Source organism: Gossypium arboreum, chromosome 12 (genome assembly GCF_025698485.1).
Source record: "Gossypium arboreum isolate Shixiya-1 chromosome 12, ASM2569848v2, whole genome shotgun sequence".
In the NCBI taxonomy this organism is placed as follows: Eukaryota; Viridiplantae; Streptophyta; class Magnoliopsida; order Malvales; family Malvaceae; genus Gossypium; species Gossypium arboreum.
In genome coordinates this window covers 77,730,801-77,750,737 of record NC_069081.1, presented here as the reverse complement: position 1 = coordinate 77,750,737, position 19,937 = coordinate 77,730,801, and positions in this window count along the sequence as shown.

Here is a 19,937-nt window from a genome sequence, read left to right as displayed (position 1 = left end):
ATTTTGGTCATGTTATTTCCTTGAGTCATAGTTACTAAATTATTTATATCTGGAGCTTCAGAACTCCAAATTTAGATCCGCTAATTTTTCCTGAAACTAGACCTACATATATTCTAACCATAAAATTTTTAGAATTTTTTATCTAGCGAATAAGTATAGTTTATTCTTTAAAGTTTCTCCTGTTCTGTTGTTTGATAGCTTCAACCTTTCTCTATTAAAAATCAATTATCTCTTAGTACGGGATTCGGATAATGTTCCCGTCTATTTCTCTTGAAATTAGACTCCTTAGGAATTTAGGCATATAAATTCTAACCCATAATCATTTTTATACAATTTTTAGTGATTTTCCCAATTTGAGATAGGGGAGCCCGAAATCACTCTAACTCTGTCTCACAAAGTTCAAATATCTCATAATATGAAACTCTTTTGCTTACACTGTTTTCTCTATCTGAAACTAGATTCCGTAGGCTTTAATTTCATGTTTCATTCAATTTATAATTTGATTTCCACAATTTTTGATGGATTTTCAAAATCAGACTACTGCTGCGATCCAAAATTGTTTTAGTGTAATATAATTATCACTATCATAAGACCATTTTCAACTACCCATGAACTCACCATTTAATGGATCCCATACTCGATTACACAATAGAGCTTAATATAAACGTCGTTAATTCTCATGACATACTTAATCATACAAGTTAGTCACAAAACAATACATGATAATAATGATCTCAGATGATCTCATCATTACAAGCATTCCATTTCTCATATTAGTCCCATTGAATTTTCCTCGGATTCTCGATGGATATTCCATAGTACACTTATAGCGTACCAACTCATTTATCGTCAATTCATATTAGTGACCTTTTCAACAAGTGAACCCTCATGAACCTCAATCCTTACAAAGGGATTGCCAGTCCTGGCTAAATCCCCCGTAGTATAAACTCATAGAGCAATGTCAGGATTACCAGTCCAAGCTAAATCCCCTGCAACGACAATTACTCTAATGAGCTCGGATCTGAATTACTAGTTGGCTAAATTCGGATACTAGTTCGGATTACTCGTCCGGGCTAAATCCATTAAAACACATATTCTTCGGGAGTTAGATCACATAAGGAACACCCGTACGGGCTAGATCATTTTTACCGTAAATTCCTTTTTAGGAAAATCCATCGAACATCATTTTCATTCAACAGGGATTTTTAGTCCTCTTTTCATCATTTCATTCATATAACATGAATTATTATACCATGAATATCTAAATTTCATCACATCAAAAAGCATACATTTTCAAGTATTAAAAAGTATACATTCGAGTTACATGAACTTACTTGTCGAATCCTCGTCAGGCACAACCGTGTAGCAATTCATACAACTCATGTAACAGTAATTTAACATTACAATTCAAGTATAACATTGCATTATTATTATCACATGAACGTACCTCAAAAGCAATTATGGCCAACTATTCCAATTTAGTCCATAATCTCGAACTTTCCTGATTTAAGCCCGAATCTCGATTTTCTTGGTGTAACATTTCAAATATAGCTCATTTAGTGTTCACATTATTCAAATTGACCCAAAAATCATACTTTTATAAATTTAAATTTTTACCGTTAAACTTTCACTTATTTAAACTTTGGCCCCTAGGCTCGTAAAAATGATTTTTACTCAATTTCCTTGCATTTTAAGCGTAGTCGAATCATTCTCATAACTATAGCAGCCCCCAATTTCCACTAAATCATACTTTTATGAAAAATTTTATAACTTTTACAAAACGGTCCTTTTAAGCATTTTCACCGAAAATCACTTAGCAAAAGTTGTTTATTTAACACCCAATATTCATTTTCTACCATTATACATCAAAACATATGCATATCACTCATGGGTAAATTTTTTAACATGAACCCTAGCTCAAAATAATGGTAGAAATAGGTAAATCAAGTTACCGGGACTTTAAAAATGTAAAAAACATTAAAAAGGGGCTGGGATCACTTACAAATGAGTTTGGAAGCTTGAAATAAACCCTATCCATGACTTCCATGCAAATTTCGGCTGAATGGGGAAGAAGATGGATAATTTTGGCTTATTTTCCCTTTTTATTATTTTAATTACCAAAAGACCAAAATGCCCCTAACTTAAAAATATTCTATTTCACCCATTTCATGTCCATTTTTGTCCAAAAAATTAACCAACAATTGGACACCTCTAACATGTAGAACTCAACTTTTGCACTTTTTACAATTTAGTCCTTTTGACTAAATTGAGTGCCCAAACGTCAAAATTTTCGAACGATATTTTCATGAAATCATTCCGTTAAATTGTAGACCATAAAAATATAATAAAAATAAACTTCCTTACGTCGAATTTGTGGTCCCGAAATCACTGTTCTGACTAGGCAATAATTCGGGATGTTACAATTCTCCCCTTTAGGGATTTTATCCTCGAAAATCTTACCAGAAGAGTGGTTTGGTTTTCACAAAAACTCCACTATCTCATAATCATTGCTAAAGAACTTTTACTCGGGCTATGCTTAATACTTCACTCTTTAATTTCTCATGCTAAAGTCATGAGCAATTCTTTGTTATACAACACATCAACTGAATCTTGATCTCAATCCACTTAAAGAGAACTAACATACTAAGAAATCTGACAATCTCGAAGATAGATAATTCCATTGATCCATTAAGCGAGAATTCAACACATATCGAAATGGTTTGCAAAATTCATCAAACATTTAACAACAAGCCACAAAACATATTTTTCTTTCAAAGATAAGAATAATCCTAATAACAATTCATGTATCCAAATACAAAGATCAGAAATGTCGAGTTCCAAACTCGAGCACCAATACATCACTCCTGTGAGCTTTCTTGCAATTTCTCTATATAAACTCGGGATTTTCTACCCAAGCACTTGTAATCACATTTTCTTTTCTCAAAGACCATACAATAACTAACTCAAGTCATCTACGCTATCACAAACTCAGATCTGGTTATAACATCAGATAGTTGAGTTATTACACTACCTTTTTGTTTTATAACGCATCATAAACCATTTAACAACATATCGCTACAAATCCAGAAGTCTTTGCCCAATGCAGACTGAACTAGTTCTAAAGCTTCAGTTAACAATGTTCTCGTCTATTCAAAGCTTTACTAACATGTAATAATCCTTTCGACTTTCACAAGATGAAAATTTTATCATTCAAAGTAGCTTTAAATCATATTGAAATCTTCTAGGATATATACACTCTTCATTCAGACTATCTGTCTTTTACCCAAAAAGAAATAAAATCTTATTATCAAACATCTATATCCCATTTAATCTTTCAAACAGTAAGCAATTCCGATTGAACAACCAAGTCAGTCTTAATCATCAATAAATGACATTTCAAGAAATCTTTTCTTCCATTCGATAAAACAATTCAACAAGTAATCATTCAAAATTCACTTATCATGCTAATCAAAAGTCCACTTCAAATACATTAACTCAGAATAACAAAAATATCACGACTGGAGGCACTAACTTTAATTAACTTACGCGGGAAAAGAAATCCAAATAATGGAATCATTATGTTGCTAAAATCAAATTGGAAACATGGTCATAATTGATATAGTCATCATAAGCCAAAGAATACACTTTAGGTATGAACCATGATTAACAATTTACGGAATAAATATGGAAAGAAAACCATATAAAGAAGTTCAAAATAGAGATATCTAAGGTAAAGAAATTTCCAAGGTTCAGAAATCCAAGATACATTATCATAATGAAAAATCCAGAACAAAGCTCATAAGAAAAATATGAAGGATCTCGATAATTCCTCAGAGAAAAAAAAGTTCGGAAGAATGCATCCATCCAACCCACTGGAAGTAAATGCAACAAGAATGATATACCTTCCCATACATATACATATCGCAGAGAACATCAATTAGAAACAACAGAGTTATATCATCATGTGTACTTTTTCATAAAGTTTCAATAGATGAAACACAATAGAATATCAGAGGGAAATGGAGCAATACCAATTATATATACCAGTCGGACTACCAATACTCTCGTCTATACATCATGATTACAAAACATTTCTATAAAAAAAGGTTTTATCAACCATAGGAGCAATCTCAAGAATAATTACACATATAGAATACCTCAAAAGAGACTATCAAAATTTGTTTAGCCATAACTGTCACACTCAATGTCTTACCTTTCAAATATTATTCTTTCAACTATTTCTGTCATCACTAATCCCATATTATTCCTTTCACTGAAGAAAGTAAGTTCAGATGGAATTCTGATTACTACATTATTTCGACGTCGTGTCTGAATAAGTCGATTTACCAAAGTTAATTTTTTCTCTCATTGTGATGTTTCGCAAACCGAATAATCTTTAAATCAATCTGATACCTTTATCATTCTGTCTTTACTTATCAACTCATTCACAAACCCTAACTATATTTATAATCGTTCCATGACTGAACCCTTTGGCCTCGTACTTGTAAGCTTATTCAACACCGATCTCATAAAATCTTTTACAAAACACCACTCTGGTAAGGGGGTGGGGTCGTAAGATCCCTGATTCGTCTCTCATACACATGTACATGTGACACTATTTCATCATTATAGTCATATAACACAGTTCAATCAATTTAGCACATTTATTTAAGCTATGCGAGTTTGCCAATCATACTTATTCAAACAAGCATACGTGGACATTCATTCTATCAATATTTATGATAAGTCACCCAAACACATGCATTCGTTCAAGTAAATCAATCATATGCATCATGGAATCATCGTTTAAACATATGTAACCTCATCATAATATAATCCTTTATTCACACCTTTGTGGATTTCTATTTATCACATTTACTTAATCAAGTAAGTCAAGTGTACAACATCATATGAGCATCTAACAAGCATGGGTATTCATCGCAACATGAATTTCCATCTCACATGTTATCACGTATATCATGAACTTTTATTCATAATTTCTAAATTTAAACTCATCATAGTAGTAATTTACTCAAATACCTTTGCATCACATTTAACATAATCGATGTAGCTCAGTTGGAGAGTACCTCTATCCAAACAAAATGGTTCTCATTCGCGTCGGGAGACATCACACTATCACTGTTTGGTGGCATGTATAGCTAGACTCTCATGCATGCTAGGTTAGTCCGAGAACTGACTAAACCATAGCTCTGATACCACTAAATGTAACACCCTTTACTCGTATATGATGCCAGAACAAGGTTCGAGGCATTACCGGACTTAAACATACACCATTTAATGAAACTGGCCAAAAATTTTATTTAAATTAAAGACATTCAATCACATGCATAATGTCCCTTACATGAGCTACCGATGCTCTAAACATGCATTAAAGACAGTTTGGGACTAAACCGAGAACTTTGGAAAGTTATGGGGAAGCTTAGAAAAATTTTCATGAAAAAGAGTCACACGCCGTGTGGACATAGGGACACGCCCGTGTGTCTTCAACATGCTTGTGTCCTCCGGCTGTGTAACTCTTTGTTTATGATGTCAGCAAAACAAATTCAACCACACGGCCAGGCCACACACCCGTGTGATAGGCCATGTCCTCCACATAGCTGAGACACATGGTCGTGTCTCCACTCGTGTGGCTATCACTTAGGCTATTTTCCAAGTCTTTTTGTTGCCTTAATCTTTCATAAACTTAACCACTTTAAAGACACATATCATAGCATTATTTTAATGATTTAGCATGCCTCACATACTTAAATACATTATAGACACATATAATATAGCATCAAGTAAATGATTAAACATCCTTCATTAAGACTCAATTGTGATATTCATATGTCATCATACATATGATTTTCTTACTCATTTTATACCAAGTCTAAACACACTCACAATCAATTGAACATGTCATTTAATTATCACTTATACCTTTATACCATGCTTGCCTAATTTATTCCACACCAATTTCATGTTCAACCATTATTGACTTATTACCATATCACACTTTTATTCTCTGATTATGACCACTTTGTTTTGTCATAAAACATTCATCAAACAAACATACCCTAATACTAACCATTCATATCAAACAAATATAATCACATGACCACATCACTGGGCATCAATACATGGCAAGGATAATTAGACTTACAAGCCAAAACATTATAAGCTACATCTCATGGCTTTATACAATGAATCAATATAAGCCAATACATTTTGCTAATCATAACAACATCTATCATAAAAACTAAGTCCCTATACATGCCACTCACTTGAAAGTGCTTAATACACATATGTCAATACTCTAAATGTGATGGCTTGATAGTCTGATGCTGCCTCCGACGATCTCCAACCCCGAGCTAACCTGACATTACTAAAGAAATGAAAAGGAGGGAGTAAGCTTCACGCTTAGTAAGTCTATATGAAAATAATAAGCAATATGACAACATGCTTCTCAAGGTAATACAACCATAATTACACTTTTACTTATATTCTGGTCATGCTCATTTCTAGTCATAGTTACTAAATTATTTATATCTGGAGCTTCAGAACTCTAAATTTAGATCCGCTAATTTTCCCTGAAACTAGACCTACATATATTCTTACCATAAAATTTTCAGAATTTTTTATCTAGCGAATAAGTATAGTTTATTCTTTAAAGTTTCTCTTGTTCTGTTGTTTGATAGCTTCAACCTTTCTCTACTAAAAATCAATTATCTCTTAGTACGGGATTCGGATGATGTTCCCATCTATTTCTCTTGAAATTAGACTCTTTATGAATTTAGGCATATAAATTCTAACCCATAATCATTTTTTTACAATTTTTAGTTATTTTCCAAATTTGAGATAGGGGAGCTCGAAATCACTCTAACTCTGTCTTACAAAGTTCAAATATCTCATAATATGAAACTCTTTTGCTTACACCATTTCCTCTATGTGAAACTAGATTCCGTAGCTTTAATTTCATGTTTCATTCAATCTATAATTCGATTTCCACAATTTTTGATGGATTTTCAAATTCAGACTACTACTGCTGTCCAAAACTGTTTTAGTGTAATATAATTATCACTATCATAAGATCATTTTCAACTAACCATGAACTCACCATTTCAAGGATTCCATACTCGATTACACAATAGAGCTTAATAAAAATGTCGTTAATTCTCATGGCATACTTAATCATACAAGTTAGTCACATAACAATACATGATAATAATGATCTCAGATGATCTCATCATTACAAGCATTCCATTTCTCATATTAGTCCCGTTGAATTTTCCTCGGATTCTCGATGGATATTCCATAGTACACTTATAGTGTACCTACTCATTTATCGTAAATGCATATTAGTGACCTTTTCAACAAGTGCACTCCCATGAACCTCAATCCTTACGGCGGGATTACCAGTCTAGGCTAAATCCCCCGTTGTATAAACTCATAAAGCAATTTCGGGATTACTTGTCCAGGCTAAATCCCCTGCAACGACAATTACTCTAATAAGCTCGGATCTGAATTACTAGTCAAGCTAAATTTGGATCCTTGTTCGGACTACCCGTCTGGGCCAAATCCATTTAAACACATTCTTCGGGAGGCTAGATCACAAAAGGAACACCCGTCCAGGCTAGATCCTTTTTACCGTCAATTCCTTATTAGGAAAATCCATCGGACATCCTTTTCATTCAACTGGGACTTTTAGTCCTCTTTTCATCATTTCATTCATATAACATGAATTAGTATACCATGAATATCTAAATTTCATCACATCAAAGAGCATACATTTTCAAGTATTAAAAAGTATACATTCGAGTTACACAAACTTACTTGTCAAGTCCTCGTCGGGCACAACCGTATAGCAATTCATACAACTCATGTAACAGTAATTTAACACTACAATACAAGTATAACATTGCACTATTATTATCACACGAACTTACCTCAAAAGTAATTACGGCCAACTATTCCAATTTAGTACATAATCTCGAACTTTTCTGATTTAAGCCCGAATCTCGGTTTTCCTAATCTAGCATTTCAAATATAGCTCATTTATTATTCACATTATTTAAATTGACCCAAAAGTCAAACTTTTAAAAATTTGCATTTTTACCCTTAAACTTTTACTTATTTAAACTTTGGCCCCTAGGCTCGTAAAATTATTTTTATTCAATTTTCTTGCATTTTTAAGCCTAGCCGGATCATTCTCATAACTATAGCAGCCCCCAATTTCCACTAAATCACACTTTTATGACAAATTTTATAACTTTTACAAAACGGTCCTTTTAAGCATTTTCACCGAAAATCACTTAGCAAAAGTTGTTTATTTAACACCTAACATTCGTTTTCTACCATTGGACATCAAAACACATGCATATCACTCATGGGTAAATTTTTAATCATGAATCGTAGCTCAAAATAATGGTAGAAATAGGTAAATCGAGTTACTGTGTAACACCCTACACCCGAGTCCTACGTCGAGACAAGATACGAGGCGTTACCACACTTAAACACTTTCATTCCAATTTTTTCGAATCAGCAAGGCTTGATAAATTTTAAAACTTTATATAAACTCCTTAACATTTGCCTATGAGACCTCAAACGCCCATTGGAAACCATTCAAGACCGGCTCGGGACCTTAACCAACTTTAGAAAAATAACCCTTGAAACAAAGTATATGCCCGTGTGGATGGGCGACACGCCCGTGTGGTCATTAAGACATGGCCATGTTAATGGCCTGTGTAACATACAAGGCCTAAGCATCAAGGGACACACCCGTGTCCCATGCCCATATGAATTAAATTCTAAATTCGAAGGACACACGGCCAAACAACACGCCCATGGGGCTAGCCATGTGTCACACACGGCATAGACACACGCTCGTGTGTCTACCCATGTGGACAATATAAGGCTATTTACAAAGCCCTATGCCACCCTGAAACACAATTTAATACCAATCAACATATCAAAATCTAACTTAATATGATTTATCAACCAACAACCATAGCTAAGACCTATATACATTTCACAAATTCAACCAAGCCAATAGTTTCACATTCGTAAAAGACTATCTTGCGTTCATATATTGGCTTACAATATTAGCCAATTTCATGGCCTTATACAAAATGAGTCAAATGGTAAGACAAGCCAACACCTTTGGCCCCAAAACAATGTGACACAAAAATAAAATAAAAAGTTCCCATACATGCCATAATCAAAATGATAAAACTAGTTATGCCAAGTGCTTCAAGGATAGTGTGGCTGCCTTTTCCAACGTAGGCGACGATCCTCGAACTACTTTGGCGGCACTATAAGAAAATGGAAAGGAAATAGGGTAAGCATGGGAGCTTAGTAAGTACATATATGTAAATAAGTGTAATTAGAAACACATTCATCAAACAGTGGTTTATCATACTTAAAGGATATATCATTTTAATCTCACTATCTTACTCTTCATTTATTCTATGCATACTTACAACATCTCATCACATACTAAGGTCTTCATTCGGGAGTTTAGTATACATACATGCAATTACCTGAAAAATAACTCAAATTTATTCTCTCTATTGACATACCTCACTGGAAGAATCGCCAATCCATTTATCTAGTTACCCATTGAACACTCGAAAATACTAATGAATACTCGGATAGTTTACTCCTAAATACTATACAAGTAACCAAAGCTACCTCGTACTTTGTAATACTTGCATAATTGAGCTACTCACGGGCCTTTGTACCAAGTCAGTACCCGGACCCTATAGCTCTATCATGTAATGTTTGCTCATTGAGCTACTCACAGGTATGCACACAAAGTCAGTACCCGGACCCACATTACATATTTCGCTTATCTCATGAATTCAGACTCAACTCATGAGTTCAAACCACTCAATTTCTCATGACTTACCTTTTTATATCCTATACTATTTCCGAGGTTCAATGGGATCTCGTATCTAACTTGACGTTGTCACACTTGTTTATAAATTTATTGTTTTATGACATCGAGTAAAATTATGATACATGGTAAATATAAAACATTTAAAAGTAAGCTACAATGACATGTTATTTACATATGTACTTACCTCGGTACAAAATGATGGGAATGAGCTTAATCCTCGTAAAATTTGTTCTTACCCCGATCAAGACCCGAATCATGCTTCTCTTGATCTATATTGATAAAATTCAGTCATTTCAACAGCATATCAATCTAGATACTCAAAAATTTAATTGGCCAAAATGACCATTTTACCCCTAGGCTCGAAATTTAATTTTTATCACATTTTCTCACTAATCAAGCCTAGCCGAATACTTTTTATACTAGAAGCAGTCCACAATTTTCATTATTTCATACATTTATCACCTATTTTACAACTTATGCAAAATGGTCCTTAGTTAGGGTTTACATGAAAACTTTTTCACAAAAGTTGTTTATTACCTATCAAAGACTCATTTTATTCCATAAAAATTCAGCAAACAACCTACATGTTCTCATGGAAAAACCCTAGACTTTCAATCATTTTGCAAAATAGTCCCTCATTAGAAAGCTCATGCTACAAGGGTCTTAAAATTACAAAAATATTTAAGAAAAGTCATCAAGATCACTTACTTGCAAAGGTTTAAAGTTGCTGAAATTTTGAAGCTCAAAGATCCCTCTAATGGATGAAAATTTCGGTGGTAGGAGAAGAGAATGAAAAGATTAAGTCATTTTGTTTTGTTTTATTCAATTAAGTCACCAAACCACCTAGACTTTTAACTTTTTTGACCAACTTGTCCCCTATGGTCGGCCACCCTTATAAAATTGGCCTAATCATCCTTTAAAGACCTCCACATTATGATTCATTGCAAATTAACACCCTTAGCTATCAAAATGGGACTTTTTCACTTTATGCAATTTAGTCTTTTTTCGCAATTAAGCATGCAATTGCTAAAATAAATTCACCAAAATTTTCATGCACTTATATAATCATGTTATAACACATAAAATAATATCAAAAATATTTTCTCCGACCTCGGGTGAGTGGTTCCGAAACCACTGTTCTGACTAGGCCCAAAATTGAGCTGTTACATACTAGGACTTCAAAAATGTAAAGAACATTAAAAGCGGGGCTCAGGATCACTTACAAATGAGCTTGGAAGCTTGAACCAAACCCTAGCCATGGCTTCCATGCAAATTTCGACTGAATGGGGAAGAAGATGGACAATTTTGGCTTATTTTCCCTTTTTATTATTTTCATTACCAAAAGATCAAAATGCCCCTAACTTAAAAATATTCTATTTCACCCATTTCATTTCCATTTTTGTCCAAAAAATTAACCAATGGTCTAATTACAATTTAAGGACATCCAATTTAAAATGTCATAATAATTGGACACCTCTAACATGTAGAACTCAACTTTTGTACTTTTTACAATTTAGTCCTTTTGACTAAATTGAATGCCCAAACGTCAAAATTTTCGAACGAGATTTTCACATAATCATTCTGTGAAATTGTATACCATAAAAATATAATAAAAATAAAATTTCTTACGTCAGATTTGTGGTCCCGAAACCACTGTTCTGACTAGGCCCTAATTCGGGATGTTACAAATTATCTGTCAATTCATTATAGAATGGATACATTTATAGATATTGATTCATTGTATTACAACAACATAGCATATGTTTAATTTAGCTAACATTAAAAACGAACACAGTTCATACGAACTTACCTCGATAATTAGGGGCGTACAGTTCATACGATCTAATCCAAAGCTTTAGCTTTTTCTCAGTTTAAATCTAATTGTTGTTTATCTTGACCTAAATAAATAATTTCATTTAGTTAAGTACTTATATAATTCAATTTAATTCATAATTCCTATTTATACAAAATTACAAATTTGTCCCCTAACATTTGAACTTTTCACAATTTAGTTCTTAAGCTCATAACTTAGAATCTAACCATTTTAACCTAAATCCAACTGAACCCATGATGCAATGAACCTTATAGAAACTCATAATTATTAAAAATTTACAAAAAAACCCTTAGATTTATACCTTTAACAATTTAATCCCTATTTCCATAATTCATTAAAAATCATTTAACAAAATTTGTTTATTTTTCAACGATAACTCATAATCTATCAACTAACATCAAAACATATTCAAAAAAAATTCATGGCAAGTCCCTAAATTCTTGGCCAAACTTTCTCTTCTCCAATGGCTAATTTTAGGGTTTCAAAGTGAAAAAAAGATGAAGATGACAACTTTGGTTCATCTTTTCTTACTTAATTTCTTTTTAATTACTCAATTACCATTTTAACCTTTAAAAACTAATAAAATTTCATTTAAACCATGTCCATGACTAACCAGTAACCCATTAAATGGTATATTTAATGTAACAGCCTAATTTTCAGTGGTGTCAGAATAGTGATTTGAGATCACTAAATCTGACAAATGAGTAGGAAATATTATTAATTTAGTGAGTATAAGTTAAATGTGAAGTTAGGAAAAATTTTGAAATAGTGAAATGTACAAAAAATATATATATTAAAATAATTAGAATTGAAAACGAGGTATCGAGACCTCGAGAATTTTAAATCGAGCCATAAATATTTTATAAATATTTATGGAGTGTTAATAAGTTAGTATTAGAGTTTCACAAGAAATTTTAAAATCTTGATAGCTAATTGAACAAAAGGACTAAATTGTATCAAATGTAAAATTGTGGAAAATGATTAAATAGCTTAAATGATAAAACAAAGAGGGTTTAAAAGGAAAATAGACCCAAGGTATATTTGGGCTGGACGGTAAGAGCATGAAATCACCAAGAAAATAAGGACAAAATTGGAAAATTGCAAAATTTACTTAATAAAGCTAGGACTAAAGTAAAGTAAAGTTAAGGGCGAGGTTCAAACGAGGAAAGGCTTACGGTGGATACCTAGGCACCCAGAGACGAGGAAGGGCATAGTAAGCGACGAAATGCTTCGGGGAGTTGAAAATAAGCATAGATCCGGAGATTCCCGAATAGGTCAACCTTTCGAACTGCTGCTGAATCCATGGGCAGACAAGAGACAACCTGGCGAACTGAAACATCTTAGTTCACTTGGAAAAGAAAATGTTCCATACTAATGGATTCGGGTCCATAAAAAAATTCGTTCAAGAAAGAACCCAGAAGATGTTGATCGTAAATGAGAAGATTGATTACGGAGAAAAAGGAAAATGGATTCGTATTCACATGTATGAGAATTATATAGGAACAAGAATAATCTTGGATTAAAAATCGAAATAGATTTCTTTGGAGTAATAAAACTCTTCAAATTACAATACTCGTAGAGAAAGAACCGTAATAAATGCAAAGAAGAAGCATCTTTTACCCAGTAGTGAAGGGCTTGAACTAAGATTTCTAGATGGATGGGATAAGGTATTAGTGCCTCTAACACATAATTTAAATGTGAGATTGTCCTCTAAAAGGAAATATTGAATGAATTGATTGTAAATTATGAGATTTTGCGACTTCGCCTTGTGAGTAAGATATTAATCGTAAGGAAAATAGAATTTCCACAATGACCGCAAATCCTACCGCTATCATTTGAGAATACAAATTATTGTTGTGTCCAAAACCGGATTTTGGTTGGAATCATTAGCGTAACTAATCAAACGATTACATTGATCCATTCAAAGAAATAAACGTTTCACAATTAGTGAACTGAATTTATTACCATAACCCTGATTTTCAAAAAAAAATCATCGATTTATTTAAACCATGCTCATGAGCAAGTGCATAAATATACTCCCGAAAAATAAGTAGGTATAGGAAATCGTGTCGGTGGGATCTATTTAGTTCTAAATATACTTGAAATTCCTCCATTTCAAATTTGATTTGAACCAAAGATAGGGGATCTATTCGGTTATTAAATGATACATAGTGCGATACAGTCAAAACAAGGTATTATAGTAAGAAAAGAATAGATACCTCGGAGACAGGCGGATTCATCAACGGATTCTCTATCCTATCTTTTGCCATCTAATTGATTTATGTTCGTTATAGGATAAGAAGATGGTTAGAAATCCTTTATTTTTTTAACCCAATCGCTCTTTTGATTTTGGAAAAAAATATCTTTTCTTTATTAATATACTGCTTCTTCTACACATTCATGGCTAACCCATAAAGGGAATGCCTAATAATAATAATTAGGACTCATAAAAAAAAATCGATAATTTACTCATGAGAAAACCTTTACCACATTAGGCACTAATTTATTTTTAACATTTAATTAGATCAGGTAATCATTCAAATTGAGAATAGAAGCTCGTTCCTTTTTGTTTCCCTATAATTGGGGTCGTAGAGCTCTATCCATTTATTCACTTGACCCAACTTTGAATTCAATTCAGTTTTTTTGTTCCGCACCAAAAATTCAAAAACGATTTTTTTGGAATGATCCGGAAAAAAAGGATTCTTAGAATTCTGCATTGCTACGACATGCTCTTTTTTCCATCCCCTCCTTTCAAGATTAGTCGTGGTCTTACAAACTCTACCGATGGTCTGAACGAATCCCTTTCTTCATACAAATGTGTAAAAGATGCTAGTCGCACTTAAAAGCCGAGTACTCTACAGTTGAGTTAGCAACCCGAAAAAAATTAGAATATGTAGATACAATCGGAATAAAAAAATGGAATTGCACTAGGCAATCAAAACACGAAATTAACAAAAATTGGAATGAAAAAAAGACACGAAATTCTCAGATAAAACCATAGAAATAGAAATAGAATAAGTGAAAATTTGCGGACCGCCTCCTGTCTTATTCATTCTATTGTTATCCATTTTTTTTGTTTCAATACAATTACAATAAAAAAAACTTATTGTATCACAACAAATTCAAAGAAAGAACCCATTATTTGAATAAAGTGAAGTGCCAAACGAGGATAAATGGATCTATTTATCTATGATCGAATTATATTTGTTCGATACATTGTTGTCAATATGATTGTAAATTTTGAATATAAATGTTGAGAGTTGAAAAAGAATAAAGAATATAAAAAGACTACAAAAATACAATGAAAAAATAGAATTCATTTTTTATTTTTTATTAATTATTATTAATATTTTCTCTTTTATATGTTATATGTTATTTTATCTGTTATTTTATCTTATTTTATGTTGTTTTGTAAATGTTTAAATGCAATTACTTCATTTATTCACTTGATCTTTTTCTCTCTATTTTCTCTCAATAAAATTGGCTCAATAAAATCGAGTTTTGTTGTTATAGAACACGGTATTCTATATTTTATAGTAGCAATATTCTATAGTAGCAAAGGAATAAGAAATACGAATAATAAATTTTTAAAAAGAAAAGTCTGAATAGACCAAAGAGGGGGAGGAAATAATAAAGAAAAATTTATACAAAGCTAGATATGAATCATCCACACCTCTTTTTGGATTACATTAAGTGAATTTTGTTTGATTAAGAGTAAGTTCTGAAAAACCCCGCCTTCTTTAAAATATCATGAACAGCTTGTTGTGGGTTGAGCTCCTTTTTCAAGGAAATAGAGAATGGCGGAACATTTAAATAGGTTTGATTATTTATCGGATCATAAAAACCCACTTTTCGAAGATCTCTTCCCTTTCTTCGGGATCGAAGTGGAATTATCTAGATTTCTCTTTATTTTTCTGCATTCTCATCAGCAAAAACACCATGGAAGAGTTCCCTTAAGCTGGTTTCTCATATTTTTACTGCAAGTAAGTTCAATTCTTGATTATTTCTTGAAATTTTTGTGTTTTTGTGACTTTTACAACTAGGTCCATTTGTTGAATTCATTAGTTCTTGATTCTATGAAAGAAATTGAAAGTTTCTATGAATATGTGCTGGAAGTATATGATGATTTGATATAGAATTAGAGCTTTAAATTGTTTATATGCTGATTTTATTGAAAGAATTGAATAGAAAGTGAATGTTTGGGACCTAAATTGTAAAAGAGTTTGAAGTTAGAGTTTTATGTGGAAATTCTGAATTTCAACAGTTATGAAATAAATTATAATGTCTAGGAAAAGTATTAATTGATAAAATTAGTTTAATTGAGGGGTTAATTAAGTAAGGACTGAATTGTATGAACTGTGAAATTTGGGGCAAAATGAAATTCAACATTTTACACTAAAACAGTTTTGGACAGCAGCAATAGTCTAACTTTGAAAAATCTCCAAAAATTTTAGAAATTTAATTAGAGGATGAATAAAATATAAAATTAAAGCTTATTGAGTTTAGTTTCTTATAGAAGAAACAGTGTAAGTAATGGAATTGTAAATCATGAGATATAATAAGTTTTGTGAGACAATGTCAGAATGATTTCGGGTTCCCCTATTCTGACTTTGGAAAATCATCAAAAATTGGAGAACAATAATTAAGGGATTAAATTTATATGTTTAAAATCCTTAAAGAGTTTATTTTCCATAGAAATAAGCAGGAACATCATCCGAATCTCAAATGCGATGAGATAATTAATTCTTAGTGAAGAAGGGTCGAACTGTCGACACAAGAGAACAGGAAACTTTAAAGAATAAACTGTACTTATTGGCTAAACCAAAAATTCTAAAAATTTTATGGTAATAAGATAAGTAAGTTTAGTTTCAAGGAAAATAAGCGGATCTTAATTTCGAGTTCTGTAGCTTAAGATATAAATAATTTAGTGACTATGACGCAAATAGACAGTTTTGAATATACATAAGTAAATAGTGAAATTATTGATAATGTTACTTGTTGCATGTTATATAAATTAAGGATGTGGAATAGAGAGGAGGAGGAGGAAAATATGTATGAATATTCAGCTAGCATGGCTAATTTGTATGTTTTAGGCTCATGGACTAAATTGAATAAAAGTAAAATTTTATGGGCAATTTTGTAAAAAAACATGTTAGAAATGACTCATTTGCATGAAATGGATTATTTTATTATTTAAATTACAAAATTGAATGAAATTATTAATTTAGCTCAAGATCAGGGAAAAACATGTTTTAAGGATTAAATTGAAAAGTGTTGAAATTATGGAAAATTCTGACATTTTATAGAATTCATAGGTTGTTATCAATTTGTGTGAGAATAACGACTGGAAATAAGGATTAAATTGCAATATTTTTATTTTATTTTAACCTAAGGATGAAATCGTCATTAATTAAAAGTTAGGGGTAAAATGATAATTTTGTTTAGAGTATTAGTTGAATGTATTATAACATGAAATAAATGAAAACGACGATCAAATTTCTTTATAAAGATCCGGATGACTTGAATACGAGACTTGAAAGTGGAAAAGAAAAGATATCGGATTAATGAAATATCTGATAAATGAATCGGTAACTCCGGTAATGCTCCGTAACTCTATTCCGGTGACGGATTCGGGTTAGGAGCATTACATTTATTGGTATCAGAGCTAAGGTTTAGTTGGTTCTCGGACCGAACGTAGCATATGTGAAGTCTAGAAATACATGCCATTATATAACTTGTAATAAGATAATTTAATATCTTCCAGCTCTGATGAGATTTATTTTACTTAAAGATAGAGATACTTTCCCAACCGAGCTAATTACGATAATGTTGAAAGCGATACTCAAATATGTGAGCAAAAGTAGATTATGATGAGTCAGAACTCATAAAGGTATGAATAAATGTTATATTTAAATTTATGTGTATAGTAAGTAAAATTTTAAGGTAAGTATCAATATTGAATTAAATTTGTATGGATATATGTGATTGATGTGGAAATAGAATTTTGGATATATGTTATATTTGAAAATTTTATTGATTGGGAATGTGATGAAATTGATATGAATATGTGATTAATTGAAATGTGTATTGATTGGAAACTAGAAAGTGAATTGAATACCCTATTAATTGTACTGGACTGAGTTGGATATAGTTGGCATGCCATAGGATTTTAAGAAGGGATTTGGAGATGAGATTTGGATATGCTAATGTTTATATCCTTCGGATTTATCCGAAGAGGCACTTTGTGCTATTCTGGTGTGCTTTGGATGGATTATATTATTCTTGTGTGTTTGGGAGGATTATATGATACTGGTGTGTTTTGGAGGATTATACTGGTGTGTTTTGGTTGGACATTTTGGTGTGTTTCGGATGGAATCCGTGTATCCGCCAAATAGTCCGAGTCCTGTTAATAGGGGTAAATATGAATATTAAGTGAAATTGAAATGAGAATTGAATTCCCTATTAACTTGTCGGACTAGTCGGATATAATTGGCATGCCATAGGAACTGGAAGTGTACGGGATTTGTCGGCTTTACTAATTAGGTACTTTATGTGTCGTATGTCAGGCACTTATGTGTCATATTCTGATCAGGTACTATGTACCGTTTTAGGCACAATGTGCCTTACTGGTGTGTTTGGTTGGATCCGTGTATCCGTCTGAGTCCGAGTTATGTTAATAGGGTTGAGTAAATGAAATGAGAAAATCGAATGAATTTGATCGATTAAACTATAGAATGTGTGAAAAAGTGGAATTATGAAAAGAAATGTGAATTGTGAATTGAAATAGAGATATGAGATTGAAAGCTTGAACCAAAGGTTCATGAATTGATTAAAGATAATATAGATGATATATGATGCCATTTGATGAAAGACTATTGCCGAGATATGAAATTAAAGCATAATTAACACATATGACTTATATTGTTACATGTTTGATGTCTATTATTTATTATATTATTTATAATTTGAATTATGGTAATACCACTGAGTACAAACATACTCAACGTACGATTATATTACTATAATTCAAATTATTTATTATTAAATGTTAAATTTAAATTATGTATATGGTAAGAGAAGTATGAGTTAGTGATATTGAGATATTTGAAATGTGTTTATGATGAGAAGGAACTTAGAAATGTAAGAATAGAAGTTCATGATATGTATGTGACAATGTACGAAATGAGATAATCAAAAGTTGAGAAATGATGAAACGTGAATGAAATGAAAGTTTATATTGTGATAAACTTATCTATGTTTGTGTGGCATTCATATGATATTATGTGTCTGACTTGTTTGGTTAAGTAAATGCTATGAGTAAATTTACTCAAAATTCATGGAATGTATGTTTAAGTACACTAGTTTGAAATGGATAATTGAAAAGTTCGTGTAACATAATCATGTATGTTAATTTGTTTGAAGTGAATTATGTAATTGTGATGATATGATGTTGATGATAAACGCTAAGTTATATGTGTGTATTTATGAGAACTCAGTTAGAGGCTTTACGACCTCACCCTCTTACCAATGTAGTATTTTATAATGAAAATTTACAAAAAAAATGATAATTGAGTAGTAAAGATGTCTGTGTGTGATAGTTACAGTTGAAACGAATATGATCATCTTTTCTGGGTATTCTATATATTCTTTTATCCTCAGAGATATGTGTGTGTGGTTGTTCAGTCTCTGGTGGAGTTTTGATGTTTTGAGAATGCTAGTTAATTATGATGTTAGACGAAAGCCCTATTGGTATGGTCAGTTTATGATCGTTATTTCTTCATCTTCTTGGAATTCTATTTTAATATGTTGGAAATGAAGTTAATGGTAAAAATTTATGTGAGACTATTCTTATGTTTCTACTGATTATGATTTTGTTTTATACATGTGGGAAATATATTATCTCTGTTATGATGGAAGTCCAAAGTCGGTAAGCAGTGTTTTTCTTCTGGCTTTCTTTGAGAAATTATCAAGATCTTTATTATCTTCTTGTGAGTTAGATGTACTAGTGATTGCACGAGTGTTACATAATATCTTTGAGTTCATGTTCAGATGTCTATTTGTTAGCAAGTAAGCCGAACATTAAGAACATTTAGGATTATTGCGGTCAATGATAATACTAGTATGTTATGAGATAGAATGACTATAGATTTCGAATTGGGATTGTCATTAACATCGGAAAGGAAAATGTTATTTAGAGTCTATTGT